General features: G+C 47.8%; 1 long non-coding RNA gene across 1 annotated transcript in view; it reads right to left on the minus strand.

Annotated features, from left to right (window-relative positions):
• Positions 1 to 5,336: 5,336 nt before the first annotated feature.
• The window catches only part of LOC135056025 (uncharacterized), a 33,856-nt gene continuing 25,577 nt past the window's right edge, over positions 5,337 to 13,615 (minus strand). Inside the window, exon 2 of the long non-coding RNA XR_010243867.1 lies at positions 5,337 to 8,192. This is a non-coding gene — a long non-coding RNA (uncharacterized LOC135056025). The remainder of the gene's footprint in view (positions 8,193 to 13,615) is intronic.

Raw genomic sequence — 13,615 nt, forward strand, 5'->3', positions numbered from 1 at the left:
TGGATGTGGTCAGAGCTTTGAGAATTTATGTCAAAAGAATAGCTCGGATACGGAAAACAGAGGCTCTGTTTGTCCTGTATGTTCCCAACAAGAATGGGTGTCCTGCTTCTAAGCAGACTATTGCGCGCTGCGCTGGATCAGAGGTACGTTTCAGCATGCTCATTCCACGGCAGGATTGCCAATACCAAATTCGGTGAATGCCCATTCTACAAGAAAGGTGGGCTCATCCTGGGTGGCTGCCCGGGTGGGCTCGGCATTACAACTTTGCCGAGCAGCTACTTGGTCAGGGACAAACACGTTTGCTAAATTTTACAAGTTTGACACCTTGGCCGCTGAGGACCTAAAGTTTGGTCAATTGGTGCTGCAGGGTCATCCGCACTCTCCCGCCCGTACTGGAGCTTTGGTATAACCCCATGGTACTGAAGTGGACCCCAGCATCCTCTAAGACGTATGAGAACACAGGATTTTAATACCTACCGGTAAATCCTTTTCTCCTAGTCCGTAGAGGATGCTGGGCACCCAGCCCAGTGCGTACTTTACCTGCAGTTGTTAATTTGTTAAAAAAGTTTTCAGCATGTTTGCTGTAATGTTCATGCCCTGTGGCATGTGTTTTGGTTGAATGCCATGTTGTGCGGCATGGTTGAAGTATGAGCTGGTATGAACCTCACCATTAACTTAAAAGTAAATCCTTTTCTCGAAATGTCCGTCTCCCTGGGCACAGTTCCTATACTGAGGCCTGGAGGAGGGGCATAGAGGGAGGAGCCAGTTCACACGCTGAAAAAGTCTTAAAGTGCCCATGGCTCCTGCGGAACCGTCTATACCCCCCATGGTACTGAAGTGGACCCCAGCATCCTCTACAGACTAGGAGAAAAGGATTTACCGGTAGGTATTAAAATCCTGTTTTATTAAGAGTAGCGCAAAAAAGTGCTATGTACCAGGAACCCTTTGAATTACCTCCACAATTTCCCATTACTGTTCTCTACTCGATGTATAAGGTGTTATAATAAATAAATGTAAATAAAATAATGTAAACATGGACACCCCCTCCCCTTTTTCATTTCAGAATTTTCCTTGCACATGGCACCACCCCTGCAGCAACCGAATGCCAAACTAAGGTGGTCCCAAATGCCCAACCCCAAAGATCCATCACCACACCCAAAGGATTGCCCTGATATTATATATATATTAGTAATCACCTAAACTTATATACTCAAGTGCCTCATTGAGGCCCTTAGGGATGAGAGTCTCCAGTTTGAAAATCCAGGATGACTCACCTAAACACAGTTTCCTAAATCTATTACCACCTCTTTTCGTATTAGTGTATCTTTCCACTGCTACAATCGATAAACCTTTAGGATCCCCTCCATGATGCTTAGAAATATTTTGTGAGACACTGTGTAGATTTTCTATTCAGAATGTTACATCTATGTTCCCTAAATCTACTTTTAATACTTTTGGTGGTTCTTCCTACATATTTCACAATTCTTAAAATGTCTGATATCAAAAGTATTCCCATTCGAGCTGGATGTTATACTAGTTGCTTTATTCACCATATATTTGCAGGTTAGATAAATGGATTTGTTGCATCGAAAACAGCCTACAATCTTATTTCTTAGCCAGTTTATAGGGCCTTCCTTTTCTGTTCCATTTAAGGTTTTTAACATGCTTGGAGCTAACATATTCCCTAAATTTGTGTTCTTTTTAAAAATTACTGCTGGTCTCTTTTTAATCACATTTTTAAAAATTAGATCCTGTTCTAATACAGGTTGAGTATCCCTTATCCAAAATTCAAAATCCCACATTTTTGGGTCCCCTACTGATATGACATATATATTATATATTATGTGTATATATAGATATTATATAGATATATAATATAATATATATGTGTCACTATCTCAGTAGGGGAACCAAAAATGTGTGATTTTGAATTTTGGATAAGGGATACTCAACCTGTAATACAAAATTGTTGCAGATAATCTTTTTTATTTCCCTTGATTTAGTATTATTTTTAGATGAAAAAATTATATTTTCAGATACATTGTTTGACTAATAGTGGTTATATATATTACATACAATGTGTATTTTTATATGGTAATATATTGTATTAGCATGTGTGGATTAAAACATAGGATTGCAGATATACTGACAGAGACAAATTATTAGACACATCTGTGGTGACTTAATGAGTATTGGCAGCTTTAAAAGGAGAGAAAGTCCAGTGAGTTGTAGTCTTGAGGAAGTCCCAGGGCATTGTGGCACGAAACGCGTTGATGATACACTCACGGGAGTAACTTCACTGCACCACTAATATCGGAGGATAAGATGGTTAAAGCACCCACCACGATTCCGCCATTGCAACCATCGGAAGCACTGTGCCGCACTCCCGCTACTGTGACGTGTGCGGGCAGCGCTGATTTTTGGCCTCCCACCAAACGGGATTTACTCCCGCAATCGAGGTGTGTATGAGCATTACAGGGACCCGCCTCTCCATTCATACGGAGTCGACTGTGCACCGATGCTAACATCACCCGGGGCGGTGACAGCCTCATCACCGGGAACAGAGTGATGGAGGTGCTACATCAGCTGAAAGAGCATTACATCTGCTCGGGGGTAAATATTCCAGCAGACATTTCCTCACTTATACGAACTGTGCTTAATCACAGCCGAGACGCCGGCATATAAAATATATCTTAACCACACCTGTTGATTTTGGTGGATACAGTGAAGCAATTAGTTTTAATCAGAACTTTGCAACCAAAGTTTCATTCTGTCTTAAAGGACACTATCAGTGCACCATCGCACAAAATTTGAATTTGAGTTTGCTGTCTTTCAGCCTGGGTTCGTTGCCCCTCATGTAACATCTGAATCTGGGTTTCTTGCCCCTTATGTAACATTTGAATCTGGGTTTGCTGCCCAGCTGCAAGTTCAGCAAATTGTTTTAGTAACTCCTCCATATTGCCCTGCGTGGCCCCTTTAAGGACAAATCTAGGTTTAATATAATGGGCCAGGCTTATCAAACAGTCCAAGCCGACACCCGCCTGTTTTGCTGGCTTATTTAACACATAACAGCAAACAGTCTGCCTATAATGCTATGGCCCTTTAAGTCTGCCACTTGCACTGCATAACCAGAGAGGAAGAAAAGAAAAGGAAACACCGGCATGCTTACCAACAGTTTCTGCTGTACACCGTGTCCTCGCTCGCATTGTCCACCACTTGTGACAAGGATCACAAACACGGGGACTCAGATCAACACTTTCAGTGTTTTTTTTGCACAGCAGGTCACCACATAGCAAGTTAAGTCCATATGCAGTTGGTATTACAGGCAGTAGCATACAGGCACACCCAGCATAGCAGACTCTTGATAGGCTCCAGTGGTCCCTAGTCTAACCCACTCAACACGGCCTATCACCTGGACACTAACTGCCATCAGGAGCAAGGTGACTCTTTCCTGGAAACCCTTATATCAGGAAATCCCAGGTGCTGCTGATCACACACCTGGGATTCTGCTACTGCTTCCAAAACCTGGGCCCTCATTCCGAGTTGATCGGTCGCAAGGCGAATTTAGCAGAGTTACACACGCTAAGCCGCCGCCTACTGGGAGTGAATCTTAGCTTCTTAAAATTGCGACCGATGTATTCGCAATATTGCGATTACTAACTACTTAGCAGTTTCTGAGTAGCTCCAGACTTACTCTGCCTGTGCGATCATTTCAGTGCTTGTCGTTCCTGGTTGACGTCACAAACACACCCAGCGTTCGCCCAGGCACTCCCACCGTTTCCCTGGCCACTCCTGCGTTTTTTCCGGAAACGGTAGCGTTTTCAGCCACACGCCCCTGAAACGCCGTGTTTCCGCCCAGTAACACCCATTTCCTGTCAATCACATTACGATCGCCGGAGCGAAGAAAAAGCCGTGAGTAAAAATACTTTCTTCATAGTAAAGTTACTTGGCGCAGTCGCAGTGCGAACATTGCGCATGCGTACTAAGCGGATTTTCACTGCGATGCGATGAAAAATACCGAGCGAACAACTCGGAATGAGGGCCCTGGTCTGGATCCTCCACGTTACTTTCACATGGAAAAATGCTGTCTCTGCCACACCATATATATATATGTATATATATATATATATATATATCTATCCTATATCATAAAAGGCTAACTGATCTCATCTCTTATGTGCAACAGTGGGCACTGGCCACCACACAGACCAAATAAATATAAAAGTGATCATGCAGGGAGATATTACAGCCTGCTGCTAAGTACTTAAAAACAATGGGGCAGATGTATTAACCTGGACAAGGCATAAGGAAGTGATAAAGCAGTGATATGTGCAAGTTGATAAACACACCAGCCAATCAGCTCTAATATGTAAATTAACAGTTAGGAGCTGATTGGCTGGTGCGTTTATCACCTTGCACATATCACTGGTTTATCACTTCCTTCTGCCGTCTCCAAGCTTAATACATTTGCCCCAATGATCTGACTGTTTCACATTTGCTAAATATTGAGACAGGGTGCTGGGGAGATATTGTAGATAGTGGGGGTAGGGGTAGGTTTTTGGCGTGGCAGTTGCCATTTATAACAACCTTTCATATTAAAAATTGACAGGATTTTCTATCCTTTTGTTTGATTTCCACTTACGGTTATATTAATATAATATTGCTCACCTCTGTGGTGCCACTGGCAGCCAATGGAGGGACAAGGACACACACAACCCCTATGTACACTGCACCCCGAACCATATACTGCCCCTATATACACACTGCACCCTCATGCCCCTCCTATATACTGGGAACATCCCTCCTCCATATACTGTATACTCTGCACCCCCTTCTCCATATACTATGCTGCAACCCCAGATTACTTGCCATCCCGGGACTCGGCAACAGGTAGCAGCAGTAACCAGGAAACGGATGCAGGAACCACCAGACAGTCCCGTACCACACCGGGGACACGTGTGTCCACTTACCAGCGAGGGGGGGGAATAAGTCTGGCAGGAAGGGGTGAGACCTGTGTGAGGTGAGCAGTGCGGTGAATGGGAGGAGAAGGGGTCGGCACTGGGGCTGCAGATGATCCAGGTGAGGAGGCAGATAATCGGCTCAACTGCCTTATATACACTGCACGCCGATGGAGGGGCGTGGTCCTGTGCTTGCCTCTTCCACACTGGCCATGCCCAGATCCCTCTGGTCAGCTGCTGGTGGCTACTGGTGTCCTCTGGCCCAGACTGGGAAAGAGCTGTGCAGGGATTGGTTGTCAGGTTTGTGTTTGTGTCTGTTCTCAGAGGGGGCACTAGTGGGTCAGTGGTGGTGCGATGGAGGAAATGAGGAGGCTGAAGTAAGTTCCTGCTAATGTGCGCAAATTATATTTATTGAAAGTCCACACACAAAATATATACAACTGGAACAGTGATGATATGAGCATAGAATTCAGCGTGGAAGCTGATAGGGTCTCTGGAATAGTAAGTCTCTTATGGGCCCTACACACTGGCCGACCAGCCGCCGAGCTGCCCGACGGCGGATACGGCCAAAGAGCGACTCGGCGGCGGGGGGGCAGTGACGGGGGGAGTGACGTTTCTTCACTCCCACCGTCACCCGGCTGCATTGAAGTGCAGGCAAATATGGACGAGATCGTCCATATTGGCCAGCATGTACAGCCGACGGGGGACCAGCGATGAACGAGCGCGGGGCCGCGCATCATTCATCGCTGGAGCCTCCACACTGAAAGATATGAACGAGTTCTCGTTCATATCTTTCTAACAAATCGGCCAGTGTGTAGGGCCTATTAGAGATTGTTCGGTCTGAAAACCGATGATGTACTGCAGCTGAACTACACAGGCAGTTGGTAAGCTAAACAGCAATGGCACCAGGTTTGGCTTTAGCATGAGACAGCAGAGGAGCAGAGCAGATTTCCTAGTGCAGGTGAAATGGCACAACACTGCTGCAGACTGATAACGAGCAGGTGAGAAGGTAATGCAGCACCTGGAGTGAGTCTCTAACTGCTGGTGAACACTATAGCAGATTGCAGATGGAGCTGCAGCCAAACTGGATGGCTGGTTCCTGTAGTTCCACAGAGCTCTGACACAGGAGAGTCTCAAGAGACCGCAGACTGGAGCCAGGAGACGCTGTGCACAGGATGTGACGCATTGTTCAAGGCAATGATACTCAGCCGGAGTTGATACCCACTGGTCAGCAGCCATTGGATGAATGAGTCATTTTGTGCATACACAGCGCAGGATTGTATGATACCGGTGTCATGGCGGCACTCATGCAGTGCAGATGGAGGGTACACACCAGGTAGACTTCAGGGGAGCAAAGAGGTAAAGGGTTCTGTGCACCGTGGACAGGACACAAACGCGCTGGTAAGTGAGATACCGCTGAACGCTGTTTCTTGACAGTACCCCCGCTTTTATGGGTGGGCACTGAACACCCACGAGGCTTGGAAGGAAACTGCTTGTGAAAGACTTGGACATGTACATCAGTGGCATGTAAATCAGTGGCGTTTACCCAACTCCTCTCTTCAGGACCATGGAGGTCATTCCGCAGCAATCGGGTCGGAATTGCGCATGCACCGGCGCATGCCGGATGGCCGAAGTCCGTCGTTCAGTAGCGATCGCCTCTGCCTAACAGGCAGAAGCGGTCGCAGGGCGGGAGGGGGCTGGACAGCGACGATCAACTCCCGGCCAGCCGCAGGAGCTGCGCTGGCCGGGAGTTACTCCATAAATACAAAAGCATCGCCGCTGTGTGATGCTTTTGTATTTGTGCAGGGGGGGCTGGACTGAAATGCGGGGCAGACTAGCTCTGTGCTGGGCGTCCCCCCGCATGTCAGGGAAGATGATCGTAGCTGTGCTAAATTTACCCCAAACCCAGACCAGTCAATGAGATACTGTAGATGACCATACGGACAACAGGAATCCAGGATCCTCTCAACCTTGAACTCTACGCCCCGATGAGTTTGGACCTTTGGAGCCGCTGGAAGAGCTTTCTGGAAATGGTTGAGAATCAGAGGTCTAAGGAGAGAAATATGAAATGAATTGGGAATTTTTAAATATGGAGGCAACTTCAACTTGTAGGCCACTGGATTGATGACACGCTCTACTGGAAATGGACCAATGAACTGTGGAGCAAATTTCATTGAAGGAACTCTGAGACGGAGATTACGGGTAGATAACCAGACTTTATCATCTGGTTTTAACTGGGAACAGCTCGCCTTTTCCGGTCAGCGAAGACTTTGTACTGGCGGGATGCTTTCTTGAGAGAGAAATTAATCTTTTTCCAAACCTGGGAGAATTGCTGAAGAGCGGAGGTGGCTGCAGGCACGTCAATAACTGGAAGATCTTGGAAATCTGGAACTCTATGATGTTGACCATATACTGCAAAGAAAGAAGTTGAATTGGTGGCAGTATGGTAATGAAAGTTGTGAGCGAATTCTGCCTAACGCAGTAAAACCACCCAGTCATCTTGTGACAAAGAAATATAATGTCTTAAAAAAGTCTCAAGCTCCTGGTTTACCCTCTCTGTCCATTCGTCTGAGGATGATACGCTGTAGAGAACTTGAGCTTGACTTGCAGAGCAGAGCATAAAGCTCTCCAGAATCTTGCTACAAATTGAACTCCATGGTCGGATATGATTTCAGTTGGAAGTTCATGTAATCTGAAGATCTCACGTGAGCAAGCTTTGGAGCAGAGGGTAGGCCAATCAGTGGAACAAAATGGGCCATCTTCGAAAACCTATCGACCACTACCCAGATGGTCGTACCCTTTGGAAGGAGGTAGGTCAGCGATACAATCCATTGACAGATGAGACCAGGGACGACTTGGTACAGAATTTGGCAGCAGTTGACCAACAGGAGCCTGACGAGGAACTTTGTGCTGGGCACACTTGGGACATGAAGCCACGAATTCTTGGATATCGGATTTCATATGAGGCCACCAGTAGGACTGAAACAAGAACTTATAAGACTTCAGGACCCCAGGATGTCCAGAGAACTTGGATGTATGAGCCCAAGACAGTAGATTTAGGAGCAGCTCAGGAGAAACAAACATCTTGCCTGGAGGCGGAACAGAAGACACTTGAGTGAAAGCGAAGACAACAGGATGGAGAACTGGACGAGAGACTTGTTCTGAAGATTCTTCAGCGGAACTCATGGAGCGTGATAAAGCATCCGCTTTAACATTCAGAGAACCTGGACGGAACTGTTAATTAAAATGAGAGAAAAAATAAGATTTTACTCACCGGTAAATCTATTTCTCGTAGTCCGTAGTGGATGCTGGGAACTCCGTAAGGACCATGGGGAATAGCGGCTCCGCAGGAGACTGGGCACAACTAAAGAAAGCTTTAGGACTACCTGGTGTGCACTGGCTCCTCCCTCTATGACCCTCCTCCAGACCTCAGTTAGGATACTGTGCCCGGAAGAGCTGACACAATAAGGAAAGGATTTGGAATCCCGGGTAAGACTCATACCAGCCACACCAATCACACCGTATAACTCGAGATACTATACCCAGTTAACAGTATGAAATATAACTGAGCCTCTCAACAGATGGCTCAACAATAACCCTTTAGTTAACCAATAACTATATACAAGTATTGCAGACAATCCGCACTTGGGACGGGCGCCCAGCATCCACTACGGACTACGAGAAATAGATTTACCGGTGAGAAAATCTTATTTTCTCTAACGTCCTAAGTGGATGCTGGAAACTCCGTAAGGACCATGGGGATTATACCAAAGCTACCAAACGGGCGGGAGAGTGCGGATGACTCTGCAGCACCGAATGAGCGAACTCTAGGTCCTCCTCAGCCAGGGTATCAAACTTGTAGAATTTAGCAAATGTGTTTGACCCCGACCAAGTAGCTGCTCGGCAAAGTTGTAAAGCCGAGACCCCTCGGGCAGCCGCCCAAGAAGAGCCCACCTTCCTCGTGGAATGGGCTTTTACAGATTTAGGATGCAGCAGTCCAGCCGCAGAATGTGCAAGTTGAATCGTGCTACAGATCCAGCGAGCAATAGTCTGCTTTGAAGCAGGCGCACCCAACTTGTTGGGTGCATGCAGGATAAATAGCGAGTCAGTCTTTCTGACTCCAACTGTCCTGGAAACATAGATTTTTAAGGCCCGGACTACGTCCAGCAACTTGGAATCCTCCAAGTCACGAGTAGCCGCAGGCACCACAATAGGCTGGTTCAAATGAAAAGCTGAAACCACCTTTGGGAGAAATTGGGGACGAGTCCTCAATTCCGCCCTATCCATATGGAAAATCAGATAAGGGCTTTTACATGATAAAGCCGCCAATTCTGACACACGCCTGGCCGAAGCCAAGGCCAACAGCATGACCACTTTCCACGTGAGATATTTTAAATCCACGGTTTTAAGTGGTTCAAACCAATGTGACTTTAGGAAATTCAACACCACGTTGAGATCCCAAGGTGCCACTGGGGGCACAAAAGGGGGCTGAATATGCAGCACTCCCTTAACAAATGTCTGAACTTCAGGTAGTGAAGCCAGTTCTTTCTGGTAGAAAATCGATAGAGCCGAAATCTGGACCTTAATGGAACCCAATTTTAGGCCCATAGTCACCCCTGACTGTAGGAAGTGCAGAAAATGGCCCAGCTGAAATTCCTCCGTTGGGGCCTTCCTGGCCTCACACCACGCAACATATTTTCGCCATATGCGGTGATAATGGTTTGCGGTCACTTCTTTCCTAGCTTTAATCAGCGTAGGGATGACTTCCTCCGGAATGCCCTTTTCCTTCAGGATCCGGCGTTCAACCGCCATGCCGTCAACCGCAGCCGCGGTAAATCTTGAAACAGACAGGGCCCCTGCTGCAGCAGGTCCTGTCTGAGCGGCAGAGGCCATGGGTCCTCTGAGATCACCTCTTGAAGTTCTGGGTACCAAGCTCTTCTTGGCCAATCCGGAACAATGAGTATAGTTCTTACTCCTCTTCGTCTTATTATCCTCAGTACTTTGGGTATGAGAGGAAGAGGAGGGAACACATAAACCGACTGGTACACCCACGGTGTCACTAGAGCGTCCACAGCTATTGCCTGACGGTCTCTCGACCTGGCGCAATATCTTTCTAGCTTTTTGTTGAGGCGGGACGCCATCATGTCCACCAGTGGCCGTTCCCAGCGATTTACAATCAGCTGAAAGACTTCTGGATGAAGTCCCCACTCTCCCGGGTGGAGGTTGTGCCTGCTGAGGAAGTCTGCTTCCCAGTTGTCCACTCCCGGAATAAACACTGCTGACAGTGCTAGCACGTGATTTTCCACCCATCGGAGAATCCTTGTGGCTTCTGCCATCGCCGTCCTGCTTCTCGTGCCGCCCTGTCGGTTTACATGGGCGACCGCCGTGATGTTGTCTGACTGGATCAGTACCGGCTGGTTTTGAAGCAGGGGTCTTGCCTAACTTAGGGCATTGTAGATGGCCCTTAGTTCCAGAATATTTATGTGTAGGGAAATCTCCTGGCTTGACCATAGCCCTTGGAAGTTTCTTCCCTGTGTGACTGCCCCCCAGCCTCGAAGGCTGGCATCCGTGGTCACCAGGACCCAGTCCTGTATGCCGAATCTGCGGCCCTCTAGAAGATGAGCACTCTGCAGCCACCACAGCAGAGACACCCTGGTCCTTGGAGACAGGGTTATCAGCCGATGCATCTGAAGATGGGATCCGGACCACTTGTCCAACAGATCCCACTGAAAGATTCTTGCATGGAACCTGCCGAATGGAATTGCTTCGTAGGAAGCTACCATTTTTCCCAGGACTCGCGTGCAGTGATGCACCGAGACCTGTTTTGGTTTCAGGAGATCTCTGACTAGAGACGACAACTCCTTGGCTTTCTCCTCCGGGAGAAACACCCTTTTCTGGTCTGTGTCCAGAACCAACCCCAGAAACAGTAGACATGTCGTAGGAACCAGCTGTGACTTTGGAATATTCAGAACCCAACCGTGCTGTTGTAGCACCTCCCGAGATAGTGCTACCCCGACCAACAACTGCTCCCTGGACCTCGCCTTTATAAGGAGATCGTCCAAGTATGGGATAATTAAAACTCCCTTTTTTCGAAGGAGTATCATCATTTCGGCCATTACCTTGGTAAATACCCTCGGTGCCGTGGACAGACCAAACGGCAACGTCTGGAATTGGTAATGACAGTCCTGTACCACAAATCTGAGGTACTCCTGGTGAGGAAGGTAAATGGGGACATGTAGGTAAGCATCCTTGATGTCCAGTGATACCATGTAATCCCCTTCCTTCAGGCTTGAAATAACCGCCCTGAGCGATTCCATCTTGAACTTGAACCTTTTTATATAGGTGTTCAAGGATTTCAGATTTAAAATGGGTCTCACCGAACCACGCTTCTTCACATACTTCATTTAATTCATCAGAAGGGGGAAAAACCACTGGTAGTTTTTTCTCCCCAAACATAATACCCTTTTTTGTGGTACCTGGGGTAATATCAGAAATGTGCAACACATTTTTCATTGCCGTAATCATGTAACGTGTGGCTCTATTGGAATGTACACTAGTCTCATCATCGTCGACACTGGAGTCAGGATCTGTGTCGGCATCTGTGTCTGCCATCTGAGGTAGCGGGCGTTTTAGAGCCCCTGATGGCTTTTGAGACGTCTGGGCAGGCACGGGCTGAGAAGCCGGCTGTCCCACATCTGATATGTCGTCAAACCTTTTATGTAAGGAGTTGACACTGTCGCGTAATTCCTTCCACATATCCATCCACTCAGGTGTCGACCCCGCAGGGGGTGACATCACATTTATCGGCACCTGCTCCGCCTCCACATAAGCCTCCTCATCAAACATGTCGACACAGCCGTACCGACACACCGCGCACACACAGGAAATGCTCTGACTGAGGACAGGACCCCACAAAGCCCTTTGGGGAGACAGAGAGAGAGTATGCCAGCACACACCAGAGCGCTATATAAAACAGGGATACACACTACACAGTGATTTTACCCCTTATAGCTGCTTATATATCACAGATTGCACCTAAATTTAGTGCCCCCCCTCTCTTTTTTACCCTATGTAGTCTGGAACTGCAGGGGAGAGCCTGGGGAGCGATCCTTCCAGCGGAGCTGTGAGGGAAAATGGCGCCAGTGTGCTGAGGGAGATAGCCCCGCCCCTTTTCCGGCGGGCTTCTCCCGCATTTTTTATACAGTTATGGCAGGGGATTTTACACATATATAGTCTTAAAGGCTATATCATGTGTTAATTTGCCAAGTAAGGTACTTATATTGCAGCCCAGGGCGCCCCCCCCAGCGCCCTGCACCCATCAGTGACCGGAGTATGTGGTGTGCCGGGGAGCAATGGCGCACAGCTGCAGTGCTGTGCGCTACCTTAATGAAGACCGAAGTCTTCTGCCGCCGATTTCCAGGAACGTCTTCTTGCTTCTGGCTCTGCTAGGGGGACGGCGGCGCGGCTCCGGGACCGGACGACCGAGGCTGGGCCTGTGTTCGATCCCTCTGGAGCTAATGGTGTCCAGTAGCCTAGAAGCCCAAGCTAGCTGCAAGCAGGTAGGTTCGCTTCTCTCCCCTAGGTCCCGCGTAGCAGTGAGTCTGTTGCCAGCAGATCTCACTGAAAATAAAAAACCTAAATATTACTTTCTTTCTAAGAGCTCAGGAGAGCCCCTAGTGTGCATCCAGCTCGGCCGGGCACAACATTCTAACTGAGGTCTGGAGGAGGGTCATAGAGGGAGGAGCCAGTGCACACCAGGTAGTCCTAAAGCTTTCTTTAGTTGTGCCCAGTCTCCTGCGAAGCCGCTATTCCCCATGGTCCTTACGGAGTTCCCAGCATCCACTTAGGACGTTAGAGAAATAAAAGACCACCTTACTTGATGTGGGTTTAGACACAGTGCTGCCGTTAGGTAGACAGAAGGGGAAGGGGGGAGGGTGAATGGGAGCAACATTTGGAAGGCATGTGCTAATGGGAGATCCTCCGGGTGGCTCCCAGGTAAGCTGACCCTCTGTCTGAATGCTTTTTAGTATGAGCCTTTATCATGAGGCCTTACTGTAGACAAATCACATGGCTCTATGTGGTCACTGCCATTATGTAGTGTTAGGACTGCTGATATTGGAGAAGCCTTGACGCAGCTCAGCAGCTAAACATGTCTTTGCAAATGCATGTGACCAACTTCTCTGAAATTCTATTACCAGATAGGTTCAGGAATGGTTACAGGTAATTTTTAGTGTGCTGGGGGATACCAGGGGGAGGAAAAGCACCCCCACCCTCTCTGTCTGCTGTTTGTTTGTGACCCCTCCCCTTTTCTAGCACCCAATATATAACTATCTCCAGGAATGATTGAGAGGGATCGGTATGAAATACCTCCAATCAAAATCCCGACGGTCGAAATCCCGACACCAATTGACCGACGGTCAAGATCCCGACAAGGTCAAAATCCCGACATGGACAAAATACCGACATTTAAAATACCGACAAGGTCAAAATACCGACATGTAAAATACACACAGGTCAAAATACCGACATGCGTTTTTCGTATGTGTATGTCGACATAGGTCGACATGGACACCATATAAGTGTACCGCGTCCCCTCGCATGGCTCGCTGCGCTCGCCATGCTGCGCTCGGCACACTATTATATTCCCCCTCCAGGTC

This window comes from Pseudophryne corroboree, chromosome 3, assembly GCF_028390025.1.
Source record: "Pseudophryne corroboree isolate aPseCor3 chromosome 3, aPseCor3.hap2, whole genome shotgun sequence".
In the NCBI taxonomy this organism is placed as follows: Eukaryota; Metazoa; Chordata; class Amphibia; order Anura; family Myobatrachidae; genus Pseudophryne; species Pseudophryne corroboree.